General features: G+C 45.4%; 1 long non-coding RNA gene across 4 annotated transcripts in view; it reads left to right on the top strand.

The window, feature by feature from the left end:
* The window catches only part of LOC144303310 (uncharacterized), a 61,379-nt gene extending 41,231 nt beyond the window's left edge, over window positions 1-20,148 (top strand). For 3 of the 4 annotated variants that reach the window (XR_013370363.1, XR_013370377.1, XR_013370366.1), the window contains 3 exons: window positions 17,981-18,123; window positions 18,311-19,436; window positions 19,578-20,148. This is a non-coding gene — a long non-coding RNA (uncharacterized LOC144303310). The remainder of the gene's footprint in view (window positions 1-17,980; window positions 18,124-18,310; window positions 19,437-19,577) is intronic. The other variant, XR_013370387.1, reaches the window with a different exon arrangement.
* Window positions 20,149-20,634: the final 486 nt, after the last annotated feature.

Genomic DNA, 20,634 nt, shown 5'->3' with positions numbered 1-20,634 from the left:
GACAGTAGAATGACGGTTGCCAAGGGCCGGAGTGCGGAAGAAACGGGAAACCCTGGTGAGAGGGGACGGTCTCTCCGTCCAAGAGGACTCAGTTCTGCGGGTCTAATGTACCGCACGGTGCCCAGACTTCTCTAAGAGAGTAGATCCTACGTGTTCTCACCACGCACACAAAAGCTACCTATATGAAGTACCTTATATGTACCCTATAAGTACCTACCTACATGAATTAACTGAATTGCAGTAATCATTTCGCAAGGTGTATGTATATCAAATCATCCTAGTGTACACTTGAAATATGTACGATTTTATTTGTCAATTATACCTCAGGAAGCCAGGGATGAAAGAGAAGCACCCACGTACGAGATGAGCCAAGTTCTATAAAAGCATGAATTGGAGCTCATTTGTTTCATATTTTATTATATTCTTGCAACAAAATACTAAGATTTGAAAAAAAATAGAAAATAAAGTGACCTTTATATGATTCTTTTTCCAGAGCTTGGCCTTTTTTTTTTTTTTTTTTTTTTTTTTTTTTTTTTTTAATTTAAGAGAGAGGGAGAATGCACATGAGCCGGAGGAGAAGACGAGGCGGAGGGGCGGGAGGGGGAGAGCATCTCCAGCCGTCTCTGCACTAAGCACGGAGCCCGGTACGGGACTTGATCTCACGACTCTGAGATCATGACTTGAGCTGAAACCAAGAGCCCAAAGCTTAATCGACTCAGCCACCCAGAGGCCCCTACCGGAGCTTGGCTTTAAGAATTCACAAGACATATATATATTTTTTTGGTCACCTTTTATATCCTATATATGCAAATGTACGTGCACATAGACGTACACAAAGGAAATGCATGCGTCTGGGTTGGGCAGGTTGCCCACGGGGTGGATGTCGTAGTGCGGAAGGCGAGTCTGCCTCGCAGGAGCCTCGGCCCCAAGCTCTTTTGGCCTCTGGGCTTTGCTGATCCTGAGGCTCATCTGGAACGGCTGAGTCACACGTAGGGCACAGAGGCTACAGCGATGGACTTCAGGGGCCTGCCTGCCTTCCTCCCTCCTTCCTTGCTCTTTCCTCCTTCCTTCCTTTCCTTCCTTCCTTCCTTCCTTCCTTCCTTCCTTCCTTCCTTCCTTCCTTCCTCTTTCCTTCCTTCCTTCCTTCCTTCCTTCCTTCCTTCCTTCCTTCCTTCCTTCCTTCCTCTTTCCTTCCTTCCTCCCTCCCTCCTTCCCTCCTCCCTCCCTTCCTTCCTCCTTCCTTCCTTCCTCCTCCCTTCTTCCTTCCTTCTTTCCTCTTTCCTTCCTTCCTTCCTTCCTTCCTTCCTTCCTTCCTCCCTCCCTCCCTCCCTCCCCTCTCCTTCTTCCTTCCTTCCTTCCTTCCTTCCTTCCTTCCTTCCTTCCTCCCTCCCTCCCTCCCTCCTCCCTCCCTTCCTTCCTTCCTTCCTCCTCCCTTCTTCCTTCATTCTTTCCTCCTTCCTTCCTTCCTTCCTTCCTTCCTTCCTTCCTTCCTTCCTCCCTCCCTCCCTCCTTCTTCCTTCCTTCCTTCCTTCCTCCCTCCCTCCCTCCCTCCCTCCTCCATCCCTCCTCCCTCCCTTCCTCCCTCCTTCCTTCTTTCCTCCTTCCTTCCTCCTTCTCCTTCCTTCTTTCCTTCCTTCCTTCCTTCCTTCCTTCCTTCCTTCCTTCCTTCCTCCCTTCCTCCCTCCTTCCTTCTTTCCTCCTTCCTTCATCCTTCTCCTTCCTTCTTTCCTTCCTTCCTTCCTTCCTTCCTTCCTTCCTTCCTTCCTTCCTTCCTTCCTTTCTTCCTCCCTTCCTTCCTCCTCCCTTCTTCCTTCCTTCCTTCCTCCTTCCTTCCTTCCTCCCTCCCTCCCTCCCTCCCTCCTCCCTCCCTTCCTCCCTCCTTCCTTCTTTCCTCCTTCTCCTTCCTTCCTTCCTTCCTTCCTTCCTCCCTCCCTCCCTCCCTTCTTCCTTCCTTCCTTCCTTCCTTCCTTCCTTCCTTCCTTCCTTCCTCCTCCCTTCCTCACTCCCTCCTTCCCTCCTCCCTCCCTTCCTCCCTCCTTCCTTCTTTCCTCCTTCCTTCCTCCTCCTCCTTCTTCTTCTTCTTCTTCTTCTTCTTCTTCTTCTTCTTCCTTCCTTCCTTCCTTCCTCCCTTCCTTCCTCCTCCCTTCTTCCTTCCTTCCTTCCTCCTTCCTTCCTTCCTCCCTCCCTCCCTCCCTCCTCCCTCCCTTCCTCCCTCCTTCCTTCTCTCCTCCTTCCTTCCTCCTTCTCCTTCCTTCCTTCCTTCCTTCCTGCCTCCCTCCCTCCCTCCCTTCTTCCTTCCTTCCTTCCTTCCTTCCTTCCTCCCTCCCTCCCTCCCTCCCTTCCTCCCTCCCTCCTTCTTTCCTCCTTCCTTCCTCCTTCTTCTTCCTTCCTTCCTCTTCCTTCCTTCCTTCCTTCCTTCCTTCCTTCCTTCCTTCCTTCCTCCCTCCTCCTTTCTTCCTTCCTTCCTTCCTTCCTTCCTCCCTCCTCCCTCCCTCCCTCCTCCTTCCTCCTTTCCCTCCCTCCCTTTTCCTTCCTTCCTCCTTCCTTCTTCCTTCCGTCATCCCCTCCAAGTGGTAAAGTGTCTATAAAGAGAAGAGAGAATTCATGCAAAGCACTTAGCATCCCGCCCGACATGTATTGGGCGCTCAGTCAGTAAAGCTGGTGTCCGACTCTGGTCTTAGCAATGGGCCCCTTTCTGACTTTCCTCCGTGATTCTCTGGATAAATCGCTCATAGGAAAAAAACTGCTATCAAGTTAACTTTGGAAGGATGTGCAGTGAAACAAAAACTTCATTTTGAAAGTTCAAAGCAGCACAGAAGCTGTAAAACACAGCTGCTGCTTGGGTGACGTCTGCCTCACCCGGAGCATGATGCATGATGCAGATGTGACTCCGGGCTCTGGGATCCACGACCTCCAAGAAGAAACCACATTTTAAGAAAAAAAAAGTGTCTTTCAGCTTTGATACGGTCAGGAACTACCAAGACAATGAACCGTTTCGCAGTTTGCAGCCTTTGGCGTCCTTTGCTGACGGGACACTCAGCTGCAGTAGCAGCGCGGACTTGGGAAGGCTTTTCATGCACGTGTACGTCTTTGTAAGAAATAGTGGAATGAGGAGGGCACGTGATGGGATGAACGTTGAGTGTTATACTATATGTTGGCAAATTGAATTTAAATAAAAAAAACTCAAAACAAAAAAAGAAATAGCAGTGGAGGGGCTGTGAGTGAAATATCATGTGCAAACTTCAGGTTGCAGCTCATTTTGAGTCTGGAGTAAAATTTATGTGTGGTTTGTCTAGAAGTCGAGGAGTCTAGATGTTAATATTAGAAAAGATTTGCGTGTATAAAAACACAATCATTTATTTTAAAAATCTGGTTACAACAGCTGTTTCCAGGGACAAGAGTACAAAGACCAAAGGAGAACTTGTCCAGAGAGAGATTTCTTTTTTTCAGGATTTTAGAAAGGGGAAAAAAAAGGTTCCAAGGGAGGGATTCATGGAATAATATGGTTTGGAAGAATCAATGTCAACACATCTTAGACCTGGACCAAATTCTGGAAGCGTCGGCAGATGTCCCAGGAAGAAGTGTGGTTTTATATACTTTGAACTGCTGAGAGATGAGCCTTCGTTCCTTTGGGGCCCCTCCCTTAACCTCAAGGGAAAGTAAGAAGAGCGATGGGGGTGAAGGACTCCTGGGAGCCGTTTCCACCGCCCTCGAACGACAGGGAGGAGGTGGGACCAGGGACGTCCCTGCGGCATGAACCCTGTCAGGAGCGGCCTCGGAGGAGCTGAGGGCCCGTCGGTGGGTGCAGCCCCGCGGCACCTGGCTGACCCTGGGGACCCCGCCGGGCGAGGAGGCCTGTGGCGGGGCACCTGCATGGAGCTGATGGGAGCTCCCACCCCCAGGCCTGGGCCCTGTGATGCAGTTGGCACCTGCTGGGAGACGTCTGGGCTCCTCTGCCTCCTGCCCACCGTCACCTGTGCAGACCCCAGAGTTCTGAGCTGCGCACCAGGAGCATGGACACTGAGCTTGCCTTCGTTTAACGAGGTGTATGGATTGTTTTGTTTTTTAATTAAAGCTGTTCTGTGATGTTTGATTTTTTTAGAATTTTTTACCATGTGTTTATATGATTTGGATAAGCAAAGAATTATTAAAAATATGTGAAGGGAGAAGATAGGAAAGGAAGGAGGGAGGGGGGAGAGAAAGGAGGGAAGGAAGGAAGAAGAAGGGAGGGAGGGAGGGAGGGGAGTCCGCTGAGCTCTGCTCTGATGCTGTGACCTCTCTGGCCACCAACCCTGGTGCCGCTGCTGTTTCTGACGCCACAACCACAGCCTGGATGGGTTGTGTTCCGGACACTGTGCTGTGTTTTGAGTGCGTTGCCTAATTTAAAGCCTTTTACTTTGGGGATCCCTGGGTGGCTCAGCAGTTAGGGTCACCTTCGGCCTGGGGTGGACCCCAGGGTCCCAGGATCGAGTCCTATGTCGGGCTCCCTGCATGGAGCCTGCTTCTCCCTCTGCCTGGGTCTCTGCTTCTCTCCCTGTGTCTCTCATGAATAAATAAATAAAATCTTAAAAAAAAATAAAGTCTTTTAATTTGAATCTCCCAGAAACAAGGCGTGATAAGCTCTGATTAACGGCCACCTTGACTTGAATCGCTTCCATTCTCAATCTGCTCTGAGAAAGCAGGGCCACCGCACATTTTCCATCACATACTTTACTGGACCCGGACACAGGTACTTAGAAAATTTCTGACAGCAATACGACTTCAGTCTTTGAAATTTGGCGAGCTGACATGTGAAAGGAGATTAGACCGGCTGTCAGAGTCAGAGAGCACCGGGGCTCGGCGGCCGGACACAGGGGCTCCCCTGGCCCACGGCCCCCCGACCGGCCCACGTGGTCCGGGCGCCGTGCGTGGACGAGCCCTAGTGCTGGGGGCTGTTTGCTGACCTCTCGTGCTCCCCGCCCCCCACGAGCCTCTGACCTTCTCAGACGGATGCCTCGCTTAGCCGGCAGCTGCGAAACGCCGGTTCGATAATACCGTTCTTGTGATATGAACGAAATCATCCTCATGATCAGTGAAAGAAAATAAATTCACCCCAAGTTATTTGACTTTGGGTTCCATCTCTCACCACCCCATTGAGGTCTTGTCCATAGCAGCTTTTTTTTTTTTAATGTACAAACAAATCTTAAGTTTAAAAAGGCTATGCAACGATGACTGTAAATAGCAACAATGCGTGCTGCTGTTCTGCTTAAAAAACAAAGAAGGCAAACAAATATAACCTGTTCTGGCCCAAAAGATTGGTTTTTCAATAAGAAAGAAAATAGGTGATCTCGTCAAATGTTCATTTGTGCTCTGAGAGGCCGTATTCCCACCCGCCCCAAAGATGCTAAGTGCACGGAATGATGTTTCTATTTGCTGAGCTAATGGGTTTCCCTTGTTTTCTTACTGCACTCTGGCAAAATTAAAAGAGAGAGAGAAAAAAAAAGTCCATGTTTGGGAACGTTACAAAAAATTGTATGCTTAAGACTTAAAATTACAGATTTCTAAAATTAAGGGTAATAACCAATGAAACAAACAGTCCAGGGAAGACAGGCTTCTGTTTGTGCTGATTTCGTGTTCTAACAACTTCGGTTTCGTCATTTCTCCTTTATTTATTAGGCAGCTTCTTACCTAGATTTTTATGAAGTAAGTAAAGAATCCTCCACCAATACTAAATATACTTGAAAATGTCTGCAAACAATAGATTTAATATTTATACATAATATCACCCATGGTCATAAACCTTCGAGTTATGAAAATCGAGTTACCTGCTTTCTTTGACAAACTGCTGGGTCCATGAAGAAAATCGTGTTGTTCATAACTTTATTTTATTTATTTTTTCAGGATTTTATTTACTGATTTATATGAGAGAGAAGGAGAGCATGGGCCGGGGGTGGGAGGTGGGGGAGAGGCAAGAGGAGAGGGGGAAGCAGGCTCCCCACTGAGCAGGGAGCCGGATTGGGGGCTCCATCCCAGGACCCTGAGATCATGACCTGAGCCCAGGGCGGACGCTTCACGGACTGAGTCACCCGGGCGCCCCCATATTGTTCATGGTTTTAGTCTCAATTTTAGAAACATGCAGTGACTGCAGTTATCAAACTTCAAACCTGTAGTGATGAGAGCCTCTTGGCGAGTAGAAATGTTGGGTGTTGGGACGTTTATGACACAGTGTGGATGTCTCCTCCTCCCCCACCACCATCACTTCCTTTCTCCTCCTCTTCCTCTTCCTCCTTCTCTTTCTCCCTGCTTTCTTTTCTTTTAAAAAATATTCTCATGTGAGATCACAGGGAACCTGGCTAGACCCTTTTCCAGAGAAAAACTGTTTGGAAAAATCACCCAAAATCAGAAACAGCCGATGCTTGTGTTGACTTTGGCATTTCAACCTGGTCATTTTCACCACTCAAGAGTAACATAATCGATGCGAAGATGTCAATGGACCAAGTTGAAGAATAAAATGTTTCTTAAATGGCAAAGGATTTGCATGTTCCCAGAGGGAGGTACATATTCCCCAAGTCTCTCAAATTCCCCTTAAGAGAACTACAGTGGTTGATAAAACAACCTAGGCCAAAGGTAGCTTCAGGTGGTTGTCAGGGGTGTGTTGCCATCCTCAGGGCATTCTCCAACGTGCCATCTCCCTCCACCCTGTCCTACGTTCTGGCTACGAGCCTGTCTTATTGTTATAGGTGCAAATGCCTAGTTCACAGGGACCCCGCACATTTCTGAGGATTCCATATAAAACGGTTTCTCAGGAACAACATTCCTAACAGGTCCAAGGTTCATATTTGCAGGTTTATTAGCTACCATAGGTATTTATTTTGCACTCTTTACAGTATCATACATTATTTATACACACATCTATATGGGCGCACACATGTGCACACATGTAGAGAGGAAGACCTTTATATAGGGTGCTAGGTTATTGAACAAGGCATAGCAATCTATCAATCACGTACACACATACTGGCTGATCCACCTACATGTGATATACATAGAAAGCGAGGGTCATGATTAATGACCACAGATATCAAGGTCTTCTTAATACTGTGACTATGTGGACATAGGACTTTTTATCAGATTTTGTGAGTGCTTATTATTTATTTTGCTAATATATAGCTTGTAACAGGAATAGGAGGACTACAGTTGTGATTTCTTTCCCTTACTCATTTTTATTTGCATTTTGTGCTTGAATTGTATTATCTTCAATTAATATGTTTGAAAGAAATTGTTTCAAGTCACCTTTCTACTTTATGAGGGTTAGAATCGCAAGCGTCACCGTTATTCCTCAATATCTGGGTTCCCTCTACATCTAGGTGTGTTGAGGGATTTATTTATTTCTTTGCCACCTGGTTAGGTATAACCATGTGCCACTTCTGGGCAAAACTGACATGTGTTATTTCTGTAAAAAAGTATTTACATGTTGGTGTGAAACCTCCTGTTCTCTCATCTTCCCATCCTTGCGGAGCAGGGACTTTCCAAATTGAAAAGTATAAATAGAAGGTACAACAATTTCTTCCTACTGCCCGAAAGCTAATCCTCACAGTGTCTTGGGACAATGTAATCTTTAGAAAACAAATCCAAACAAAATTACAGGATTGTGAACCTGGTTGGATTTCCTGTGGAACACAGTAGAAGGCACCAGGTTGGGTCCTGCTTACCACGGACCAAACTCCCACATATCAGTGGTAACTGTTATGGGAGTTGGGACTTTTAAATGTATTTATGTACTAAAAAATAAATAAATAAAATACAAATATTATTTATGTACTGACATTTTGATTCTCTGTAGCCAATCAGGTCAAGAATGACAATCTTCAAAGCCACCCTATAGCATGACACATGGGACAAGATGTGTTAACAGAAGAGCCATGAAGTCTTTGTCTTGTAACAAATTCATTATAATTCCAGGGGGTATTTAGAAGGCAGCATTAGAACATGGACGCGACTTTGAGGAAGGAGAAGTCTATTTCAAGTGAAAGGGCTCTCGGTTCAGTAATTTTAAACCAACTGTGAGTTTCTGTCTCAGTGTTTAGCTTAAGACAATTTCTTGTAGGGAATTGATTCCCTAGGTCCCTCAGGAGGTCCCAGAGTCAGACATCAGTGCCTTGATTTTGAGACAAGAATAGGAACGTGGTTAGTGTCTAAGAAGAGGAGTTAAAAAACCGCGTTAAAAGGCAGTTTACTAACAGAATCAACATAATGATTAAAGATAGACATTCAACTGGCTTGTTACAATCATTCACCTAACCCTTACTCACAGTGGGTTTGATGAAAATTCATCCCATCTACTAAATGCTGGGTGCTGGGCTACAACGACACATAGGACATTATTTCTGTTCTGGATGGGCTCCTAAACCGGTGGAGAAGCCAAGGAACCACCCGTTTTGGAAGACGGAAGAGTGAAGGGTGGCGAGGGAACCCCAGGGCTCCGTGGTGTGGAAAGTAGGGAGAGATGAAAGCAAAATCTTCCCTGGGGAGTTGACCGCTGCTCCGGGGAGTGTTGTCCAGAAAGAGGAGACTGTTCTGGGAAGATGCCTGGCTCACTCAGACACCCGCAGGCCCTTCTGGCCCAAGTGCATCAGGATGAACCGGGCTTCCTCGCAGCCAGCCGTGCTGGAGATGCCCTGCTGGCCCAGCTCCCCGTCCACCCGCTCTGGTCTAGCTCGCATGGCGGAATGGTTACCTCTTCTGTGGTTTTCTTCTCTCCCACTAGAGCGTGAACAGGGAGGGTTGTGCATATGCCACCGCCCTTGTGTCTACGATCATTACGCTTTGAGTACGTGGCCAACGAGAGAAGTCTGAGTCTCACGGAGAGGCTGGAGAAGGCAGGTCACCTTGCGGAGCAGGAGCCAGGAGGCCCTATTCCCACAGCGACCCCGACCCTCCTGTGGCTTCCGGCGAGGCCTGCTGGCAGCCCAGGCTCTGGCTTCCCCGGAGGTGCAGCCAACCCAGGAGATGAGGCGCTCTCTAAGACCTTCCACCTGGCGGGCCTCTGATTCCCCCTCATGAAGCTGTAGAGCTTCAGGGAACTTTCCAAATGAGTGCCTTTCGGGGCATTAGCTCCGTGGATACTCGATGGCCTTCGCTGCGGGATTAGCCCAAAGCAAAGGGAAGTGATGGAGTCGGGGCAGAAACTGTACTCGTCGGGGAGGAGAAGCCGGGGAGGGCGGACGTCCTCATATTCACCCCCCACCACCTGTCGAGTGGTGTTACCTGTTTAGCAAAACAAATTCTCGGAGTCTCTGCTCTGTGAAAGTGGTTGCGTGGATTCCTCCCTGCGGGAAGCCAGCCTCACACGCAGAGAAGGGAGCGAACACAGCTGGAGGTGGGGGTTTCCGACACTGACACCGACACCGACACCGACACCGCACTGGGGAAGGATGAGCTGACAAATGCGCAGGTACTTTGGGGTTGTTGAGACAGACTGTTGAGACTGGTTGTCATGGGAATGAGGAGGGCATTTTGGAGGACGGTCGTTTTCTTCCCGCGTTCCCGTCACATCCCCTTCACCAACCGATTCCTTCTCCCTGGTCAAATACAAGCTCTTTTCTATAATCATTTCCTCTACCTCCCGGGACGGGAATTGTCAGCCAGATGCCAACACCTTCAGCCGCAGAGACAGAGTGATGCATGCCCGAGGGCGGGGCTCACGCGTTACTGGGGGGCTCCTGGACAAAGGGGGTCTGCAGTGGGCTCCCCCCTTTCCTTGTATGCTCCTCCCCAAACCCCACTACCCAGGCTTCAGGCAGCATAGGCTTCCTCGTAAGTGGGAATATAAATTGGAGCCAGCTCGGAGAAAAACCGGTAAAAAACATCTTAGATCTGCAGTGATATTGATTTTACAAGTTGTCATTTTTTTTTACAAGTGTTTAATTTAAAAGGAAATGTAGTTAAAGAAGTTATGAATATCCTTCCCCACGGTTTTCTGGTAGGAGAAGGGATGGAGTCCGGGCAGAAACTGTAGGTGGAGAAGACGGGGAGGGCCGATGTCCTCATGTTCACCCCCCCCCCGCCGCCTTAACTGTCGTGTGGTGTTACCTGTGGTCAAGAAAGTATTTCTTGGGGGATCCCTGGGTGTCTCAGCAGTTTAGCACCTGCCTTTGGCCGAGGGCGAGATCCTGGAGTCCCAGGATCGAGTCCCGCGTCGGGCTCCCGGCATGGAAGCCTGCTTCTTCCTCCTCCTGTGTCTCTGCCATTCTCTCTCTCTCTCTCTGTCTATCATGAATAAATGAGTAAATCTTAAAAAAAAAAAGAAAAGAAAAAAGATAACTACTTATCAACCCCCTTAAAAAAAAAAAACATATTTCTTGAATGAGTGTGTCTTCTGATTCCTCGAAGGCATTCTAACGAAACGCTGGACCGTTGTTCACGTGCTACAGCGTCCCTCATTTTAAGTTAATCAAAATTTAAAAGTTAACTTTCTAAGCGGGTCTGTACTATTTGCTCATAGGACCAAAAAAAAAAAAAAAAATAGGTTGGAGGGTTAGGCAGGCCTGTAACATTGACAGCAAATTCAGCTTGACGACTTCTTGGGAACAACGGTCAAGCAGGGACACTACTTGGTTCCTGCTATGGACTAAACTCCGTGTATTAAATTCATATATTAAAGCCAGGATGGGCCCTGGAGCGGGGGTCTGCGCGGGGTAGTCAGGTTTACCAGATGGGTTACTGTCCTCTGCAGGGTCCTCCCTCCCTGATGCAGTTCTACGCATTTGAACAGGTAGCAACATGGTCGCAGCCCCCTACCGGGACTTCTGTGGCTTCCTCAACGCATCTTTATCCATCACCCAACCCTTCCTCTCAACTTCAAAGATGATGGGTCTCCGCACCTCTACTGCCGTCACCTCTACTTTGGTTCCAGCATCGTAGACTCAAACCCTTTTCAAGCTGCCTCTGAGCACTTCCAGGATGCTTGTGCTCCTGAGCAAAACTGAAATAAAATCAACCTCAACTTGCCCGTGGTTTATTCTTCTTCTCAGGATTGCTCTGGGGTCTTGCCCCCCACTGTTTCCTTTTCCTAGGGCTGCCGTTCTGTTGGGCTTCGACCCTACCCTTAGTCTCCTCTCCCCTCCCTTGCCACTGTGCAGTGGACTCCTGGGTTCTGCCTCCGTGGGTTTGATGGAGGGAGCAGCTTCCGAGCCAAGTACTAATGGGCGATGACTTCCCTAAAACACGACGGAACTTACTCGTAATCCATTGTATTTTCTTGGTTACTCTTTGGGCCAGTGGACTTCCTTCTGTTACCTGAAACATCCCTGAGATTTCATTTTTAGGAACCCTTCCTTCCTTTCTTTCATGAGAAGTAACCAAATCTAGCCAAGCTGCAGGTTTTCATCTGGTCTAGCCCTCGTTAGCTCTCCGGCCTCCCTTACCTTGCGGTGCTTCGCTCCCTCACCTCGGGTCACGCACACTGTTCCTCAGCCTCACCAGGCACAAACCACCAGGAGTCTGGCCTGGCTGCTCCCTCTTCCCTTAATCGTCCACAAGAATCACACCTCTTCTTTGGAGACTTTAATCAGATGTCGCTTTCACGTGGAGTCCTGCCCTGATCTCTCGGCCCACGCCTCCGGGCCTATCATTTAAAAATATAGCGTGTTAATAGAACATTCGAGCCATGGTAGGCCCACAGGTCAGGGAACAACAGCTATTAAAAGCATAGTTCATGGGACACGTGGGTGGCTTGGTCGGTTAAACGTGGGAATCTTGGTTTCCACTCAGGTCATGATCTTAGGGTTGTGACATCCAGCCCCGCGTGGGCCTCCACTCAGTGTGGGGTCTGCTTGAGGATTCTCTCTCCCTCTGCCTTGTCCCTCTCTTGCTCTCCCTACTCTCGAATAAATGAATAAATAAATCTTTAAAAAATATATCGTTCATCATTCACAGTGCCCAAGGGGAGGGAGCGTGCCACGCTATGGGAGGGCAGGCAGGGCAGGTGCCTCAGGATTACTTACTAGGCAGAGGGAGGGGGAAACTGTGGGCAAGAGCCTTGATCGTGGTTTCTGAGGGAGGGGATGGATGAGGCAAGGCAAGGAGGTTTAGGATTGGCTGGTTTGAGTGATTTCAGCATCCTCTGGGACATAGGACTGTCCTTAATTGTCTGGCACCTGGCCCTGGGGTTATGAGGGCAGGTAGATGGTGGCCTGTTGTGTGGGAGCCCAGGAAGGGAAGTGGTTAAGGTATGGACCGTGGATTGGTTGGTTTGTATTTGAAAAGCGTGCCCTTGAGAGGGATCTTCCTCCCAACGAGGTGTAGACACCAAGCTAGGTGACTCAGACATTTTATCGGGTTGTCCAGAGCAAGCCATGCCCAGCATAGTCAAGTCGGGCAGATTATAACATCTTTTGATAAGGTTTTACAGCATCAAATTTATAAAAGCTAGCAATATTGTTAATGCTTTTGTACCCCTAATTCCTCTTACTCTAGTTTTTTCCATAGAATTTTATCCTCTTCTAACGTATCATCCTGTATGTTTGTTTATTACCCGTCTCTCTTCTTTAGACCATAGCTGTGTGACGATAAGAGATTTTTTTTCTGTTTTATTAACTGATATTCCCAGAATCTAGAACAATAGCTGGCATATTGTTAGTATATGTGCTCAGTAACTTTTTATTGGGTAACTGTTTATTGGCAAACACCTTTAACTCTATAATCTATAAACTGTTAGCATTACGTCCCATGTCCCATGTCGCAACCAAGATTCTGAGATGCTACACTCTGGCTAAAGATCCCTCTGATGTTCATGAAGATGGACAGGATAGTCTGGACTCTGAAACAGAATCGAACTACTTGAGAGATCTTAGCCTCAGTCTATTTAATACTCTGGGTTGTTTGTTGTTGTTGTTGTTGTTGTTGTTTTAATGTCAACGATTATCCGGATGCAGTATATGGAAAAATATATTGAATATTCTCAACCCAAGCTCTCCCAAGCAGCCTTCTTTGTGAATGGATGCCAGTGCCTCTTTACCTGTGATCTTCCGGGAATTGTGAGTTCAGATTCAGAAGTGGCGTGTCTCTGCCCACATCCACTGTGTGTGTGTGTGTGTCACAGCTGGAGGGGGACGAGAAGACGAGAGCACACACACACCTCTGCAGACATGCCAGGGGATAGAAGGCTCGGGATGCTACTCATGGCAACCTTTTATGTCTTCTTTTCTAGTCAATCTCAATTTTTTTTTCATGTATTTTGAAGAGTGATTACCATGGAAACTATTAAAAAATCTCAAAAGCATTATAAATTCTCCACTGAGAACCTCTAACAAAGGGTGCCTTACAGATATCAACTTTCAAGTCTTTTCTTCATAATTACACATCATGTTTACCTTGTTTTATACAATGAAAAAAAAAAAAGAGCCCTGTACTATCAACGGAGTTGTTTATAGTTTACGTTAACTCGTCTTTATCACTTGCGAGCTCAGTCTTGGGTTTGGATTTCTAAGGGAAAATATCAGATTTGATATCTCAATAAAATGATTATGTCCCTTTGGAAAAATTTCCTGAATTTATCCATATGGCTTATTTTATGCTTAAGGGGGGAAGAAAAGCTTTCACTTTTATGACAGAACGAGAATAATATTTTAAATATCTCATGTGATAGGAATCATAACAAATGTTGTCAAAACATTGTGGAGATCAGTATGCCAGAGTTTCCTTTTTTAACCACCTGCTTTATTAAGAAAAATTGAGAACTGCACACTGAGACAGAAATTATGAAAACACACTCGGTATGCTTGGAACCAGAGGCTTTGTCTTTTGTTGTTACAGTACACCGCAACGATGGAGCGTCTGGAGAATTGAAATCCATTTTGTTTTTTCACTGCCGTGCATAATGTGCTGAGATTCAACAATTGCCAACTGGACCTCTTCCTACGCTGTCTCTATCTGCACGACATGCCTTCTGCTAGTCATGATAATGAATGATAAAAAATTACACCAGTTGGTGGCAATGTTGTTTTCACAGCGATGGTCACTCAGTTAAAAATCACAGAGCTATGCTTATTCCCCTCTTATTAACGCTGTTATTTTGAGTTTCCAGCTTGTGCTACAAGTTATTTCTGGCTCGAAACCGAAGCCAGGTTTTCTGTAACCTCCGAGTATTCATCTTGTTATCTCTGAATCTTTTTCATTACTGAAGGCAAACTAAATGTGGAGTAATAAATAGCAGGGTTGTGTGGGCTGAACAAGCACATTCTGAAGACCACAGGAAACGATGTCAGACTTTGACTTGCCTCATCAAGAAACTATACATACACGCAGGGGAAAGCAGGTTTGGATCTTGGTTCTCGGATGCCGCTCGTCTGGTATTCTGTTTTAGAACTTATTACTTAATAGGCAGGATATGTGATATTTAGTGAAAACTTCCCTGAACATCAGTTTTTATCCAACTAAAATCAGAAAACCCTCCAAGATAAGCAATTGATAAAGTTTAACTGTCGAAATTTATTTCACGCACAGAATGGACAGATGGGATACAAGAATACGTCTGGTGGTTGGAAATGGAGCACATACATTCATTGGCCTAAACTTGAGCTAGAATTCTTTACCCTCTGGCTCCGACTTCTACTCATCAAAGAAATCTTTCCAGATCACATCCCAGTTGGAATTAATATCTCTACCTCAACTGTCGCCAACTCCTAAAATGCCTTATTTATATCTCTGCTATGGTGCTTATCACAACTTGGTTTACATCAACTATTTGTACACATATGTTAGTCCTATTAGACGTCAGCTTAATCCATCCGAGTTTACCGGACGTCAACCAGGCGCCAGCCACGCTGCTGGACATCAGCGCTGTGAACTTTGCAAACTCACTGGCTTTGTCTGGTTCAGTTGTGTATTCCTCGTTGTTCCTACTATCATGAGACATCAGTAAGTGTTTGGTGACTTTGAGGAGATTGGAGCCCACATCTTTAAAGGACGGTGCTGGTGTTCTTGTTTCTTGATTAAGTGCAATTGTGCAAACGTAGTGTCAAGGACCAAATAGATGAGCCAATGAAAAGAGAGTGGACAGAGACCCAAACACCGGGGATAAGGCAGACGGGGGAACAGCAAAATACAGCAGGTGGTTTTAGCAGGAAAGACACAGCGTGGGGGAAATAATAATAGTAATCATAGTCACGAAACAACCACTACCACGTTTATTGAGCTACATGCTTTTGATGAATTAGCTCATTTAAGCCCCCGACAGCTTCCGAGGTGGGCATTATTATCACTATCCCCCTTTTATAGATGAGGAGCCTTGTAGGTGTTATTGTTGGCTTCCTACCTGAGTTGTTTCCTAGTTCTTCCTTTCTAAGTATCTATTTGGTTCAGATACTCACCTTTTCCAACATAGATCAAACAATTCCCTGAAAATTGATGTCATCCCCAGCTCTGGGAGAGGTCTCCATTGGTTTAGCAATAGCTCCAACCCTTGCCAATGATTTGTGTTCAGGAATTCAGGCCTAAGATGTTAAGTCCATGGTGTTGCCTGGTCACAGGAACTGGTGTAGGAATAGGCACGTGACCCACTTTGGGCTGAAAAGGCTTGCTGGAGGCTCTCAGGGGAAAAGATCCTTCTCACTCTGAAAAGAGATGTCCCGAAGCAAATTCCCTCTCAATTTAACAGTGAGCAGATACAAAGTCAGAAACCGCTGCAGACATTTTGCCACCATGACAGGACTAAGGAGGACTTCCAGTTTGATCAGCAGATGATGCATTTACTCTCTTTGAATGTCAGGCTGGATCAGATGTTTTTGTTCTGATTCGTTAGTTGCTGCTGAAAACATCCTGTTTGACACTGACGGGAGGCATAAAAGAGGTTAAGTGATTTTTCCAAAGTCATACATATGGTAAATACAAGGACTAGCTTCAAAGTCAGGTCCACGGGACTGGCCATCAACCCTTTTCTGCGTTACCTCCCTGAGGCAGTCTGGGGAAATTCGACATGAATTTGTGCTTTGGCTGAGCTAGTTTGGGTTAATAGGTTTCAGTCTCTGTCACTCTTTTGGACAACTTTTCCCAGCACCCAAGTTCTGCTTTCGGAGACCTTTAATTGGCCCAATATCTCTAGTCCATTCCCTCCTCCACCGTCGGTGATCGGAGCCACTTTCTTAACCCCCTGGCTAATGAGTGCAAGGCTGTTTCAACTCAGATGAGTCTCTCAGAGATCGCGCCGACACACCCATCTGTGAAGCTCCCCTGGTAGGACATTCCAGTGCTCTGATGGGTTCAGCTACTCAGTCTCCTAAGAAACGCAGCCCTGATCTGGCCAAGTGTTCGTTCTTCCTCACAATGCTGTGATTGGGGCTGCTGCCCTCATCCCTCTTAGTCCTCATATACCAGAGTCCAGGATCTTCTTTCTCATGTCAACCCAGCCTTAAGGTTCTGTGCTTGGCATTTAAAGTAGAATGTGGCCGGGACTGTACATGTGTTATGATCAAGGATGACCCGTGTTTGCCACTAACTAGTATGCAATGCATTGTGTGAATAAAGAACTACAATGTCTGAAAAGATGCAGTTGGCGTAAAACCTACATTAACTCAAAACTCGTTGATGGGAAGAAGAAAAGACAAGACAGAGAAGTTATTTTGATGGCGTGTGTGTGTGTGTGTGTGTGTGTGTGACGGGGATATTGTATCTTGTTTTTTTTTTTTTTTTTTGTATCTTGTTTTTAACAAGTCTCTGAAAACCCTCAGTAGTTAATGCTCTCCCTCTGCCCTACCTTCTAACTCTACCTCCTGAAGGTTCGTGCTGGCTTCTTTTAGGATTTGGAGCTCTTGCTTGGTGAATGTGAAAAATGGAGACACAAATAGCTGGTGTATTGAATTGCCCCAAGGACATAATGAAGTTATCTTGGCAGATGAATCAAATGATAGTTCTTAAGCAAAAATCAGGAATATAATCTAATGTTTATGTTGTATTGCCAAGAGTCACATCTTTTAAAATTTCAAAGGAGAAACTAACCGCCTGGAAACCTTGATAAATGTATGTTGACATCCCAGAAAAGAGTGGCTATTCAATTACTTCCATACTATATCAGCTGAACCAGGAGATGAAAAGCATATGGTTGGAAAATGCCCCCAAGTTCATGAGGCCTTTGACTGTTTCTAAAATATTTGATATTAATATCCCTTTTGAGTTGGTCTCAAAGTATTTCCTTTCAACAAAGAAATTTGAAAGAAGAGTGGCCCAAAGTTAGGAGTCAATTCAGATCACATACACAAATGTGCTTATTTATACCTTCATTCAGCCAGTCAGTAAATCACAAACCTTGAAAATATTTTTGGAGCACTCACTTTACTGTGGACTCTGTGCTAGACTCCAAGAGTATCAAAATGCAACAGAAAAGAGGTTCACTTAAGAAGCCCGCAGGGCATTGGGGTATGGAGGAAGGGATTCAGATCCAACGGACACTCATCTGACTCATTGAGACCGATATGTGCCCTCCCAGAGGCTGGGAAGATGAGGTGGTAACAAGAAGGGTGAGTGACGCTCTCCAGGGAGGAAGACACCAGGAAAATGACACATGGACAGACACATAAAGGAAGGCTATGCTTCTCCATACAGAGAAAGAGGGGTAAAATTACAGGGTAGAAGAAAGAGGTGTGGACGCATGAAGCCGCACGAAGGACTTCTTGACATAGACCACAGACTCAGTGAGCAGCAGAGGGAGGGAGGACGTATGACACTGGAAAGATCAATGCGGCCAGATCAGAAAGGGTGACAGGTTCAGACATTTTAATTTTATACTCCAACCGAGTCACTGACAGACTCTGTTTTAATGAATGGTTCTTTCGAAAATTTACTTGACAGTAGGATAGAGGATGGGGAGGAGAAAAAGGCTCTGTGTTCACAATAACTAGAGGGAGCATGTGATTTTGTCTGGCTAGATCTCCCTGTGAGGTAAAATGGCCCATTTCTTCTATCTGAAGAACATCTTCTCTCCTCTTTTTCATTGTCTATGATGCAGGTGGGAAGACCTCACCCTCTGGATTTGGGGGAGAGCATGAGACCCAGGCCTGGCCAATGCTCCGCAGCCAGTCACCCAAGTCGTCTGTGTGAACGAGAGCAGATCATTTAGCTACTGTGTGTCAGCGTCCTCCAGTGAGAAAGGTAAAGGATTTTTTTTTTTTTTGAAGGGAAAGACTGGTATAAAACAAACACAGCAATGAGGACATAGTGGGTCTGCCATAGATATTAATTGAATTTAATTCTCTCCATGAGGAGCAAATGGGGTCATGTGTATGGAATGCTTTTATACAGAAATACTCAGATGTAAATTTTTTTTTTTTCTGGACAGGATTACAGCATCGAAAGGAGAAGAAGAGAGGGGTGCAGAGATTATCTGAATCAGCCTTACCTTTTTGATTAGAGCGTTCATTTATACTTTAATACATTCCAAAGATAAAATTGCATCATTTATAAAGAAACCGAGAACCCGGGGGAAGATGGTCTCAAGTCAACATGGTTTACTGGTCAAGAGAGCAATACAACTGCCTCCTCTCAACCCAGGCTGCTGTGCTGTCCCTTATATTTTCTTCTTATAGAGGAAGTTGTCATGGTGATGTAGTTAGGGAAAATAATGGGAGTCTACCCTTAGAAAACCAGGCAAAGTTAGTTTCGCTTTTATTATTTTCTGACTCAGGACTTTCAGAGTGTGTGTGTGTGTATATCACATGTGTACATGTATATGTACATATAAAATGTTAAAATATCTTACATCCAAACTGGTTATGGTACCTCCAAAATTGTAGGTAGATTCAACTACCCCTAGTTAAAGATAGTCTTGCTGTAAAGAGGAGAAAGGGTAATAATCAATATGCATTGAGCCATTACAATGCATAAAAGCCATGCATTTAATGCCTGTAAATGAAATTTAATAACCATCCCCATTTTACAGATGAAAAGATTGAAGCACAGAGAGGCTCACACCCTGGTCTACGTTTACAGAGCTACTTACTAGTAAACCTCAGATCTGAATCCATGAGGTCTGACTACTGCAGATCTGTTCTTCACTTCTAATCTAAAGATAAAAAATAGCACCAATCTGTGAAAAATCCACTAGGATATTTTACGATTTTCTTTCTTTCTTTCTTTCTTTCTTTCTTTCTTTCTTTCTTTCTTTCTTTCTTTCTTTCTTTCTTTCTTTCTTTTTTCTTTCTTTCTTTTCTTTCTTTTTCTTTCTTTCTTTCTTTCTTTCTTTCTTTCTTTCTTTCTTTCTTTCTTTCTTTCTTCTTTCTTTCTTTCTTTTCTTTTTTTTTTTTTTAGATGTTGGTTCTAAAGCAATTCCATAGCTAAATTCTCATGTATCATAGGAATCAAATCCCGCAGAAGTTTCCCGGAAACCCTTAAGCTGACCTCTACAAGTGCCAAGGTCCTTCCTGGACCTGGTTAGTAACGTTTGAGCCAGAAGAGGAATGGGCAGGGTGAGTTGGCTTGGCTCTCTACCTAAATTCGCAGGGACTTTGGACTCATGTGGGCGTGGCCGAGGAGCCATGTGCCCCTCAGACACAAAACTCGAAGCCCACTTCCTCCTTCTTCTCCTTTCTTCTTTTGCTCCCTCCCAGCCAGGCCTCATCTGTCCACGGATGATCTGTCAAGCGGGTGGAGGACATGGGAAACTGGAATGTGACGGAGAAAAGATAAAGCAAAAGCATTGGGGGATGTTCAACTAAGATCAGAATTGCTCGACTATAGTAGTGAAGGAATCCTGTAAGAGATGAAAAGATGGGAATTTGAAATTTTGTAATGAACACCAACCTTCCCTTGCTTGTGTGTTGGGGAGAAAGGGACAGACGGAAGACTCCTTTCTCCATATTAACTACCAATAACCCTTGACTCCGTTTGAAAGGAGCAAATTGATTATAAGAAGTAGGAGAAGATCCAGGGCTTCAGGATAATCTTTTTCTGAACGGAGGCTCCTATGTGTTTTGGACATTCCAGATCATGTAGATTTTCTGAGAAATCGTCTCGACAGCAGTGACCTGGGAACCACACAGAGGTGAATTTTGTATTCAGTGGGAGCCTGCATTAGATCCATTTGATGTAAAAACCAAAGAATCCCATCTATCCTACCACGTAATGGCACATCAGCCTCCAACACTGTAGAGTACCGCGCTCCTGACAATTTTACAATAAAAAAAATGTGTATGTAATTCTTCCCAGAATCATTTCTGTGTCTGCTGTTCACTCATTTTAAATGTCTTTTGTATTCCCTTGGTAAGTAGTGAATGTTTTCCTTTCTGCCTCCACCGGCTGTTTTGTCTAATCAGCTTTCTTGGACAAGTGGACAGAAAACATTTGTTGAATAGCCTGTGATAAAAGCTGTCAGGAGCGGTTGAGAATGCTTTTCTAGCTTACTTTATGCAGCCATGGAAGAAATTAGATATGCATGTCATACTGAGGGCATCTCATTTTGAGACTTAGCTGGGGCTTTGGAAACAATACTAATTTTCCAATTAGAGTCCATGTAGACCATGGAGCTCCTTATGAATGAAAATCAAGCATGGATTGCGTTTAGACGAATTCCTTGAAGCAGGATTAACAATACTCAGGAAAATAATGCTGGCGGTAGTCTTTTGTAGGTTGTTAGGTTTTAGGTTGTTAAAGATCATTTACCCAAAT

Source organism: Canis aureus, chromosome 2 (assembly GCF_053574225.1).
Source record: "Canis aureus isolate CA01 chromosome 2, VMU_Caureus_v.1.0, whole genome shotgun sequence".
In the NCBI taxonomy this organism is placed as follows: domain Eukaryota; kingdom Metazoa; phylum Chordata; class Mammalia; order Carnivora; family Canidae; genus Canis; species Canis aureus.
Note: the sequence above shows the minus strand (reverse complement) of the source record. Positions and strands in the feature narration are given on the sequence as shown.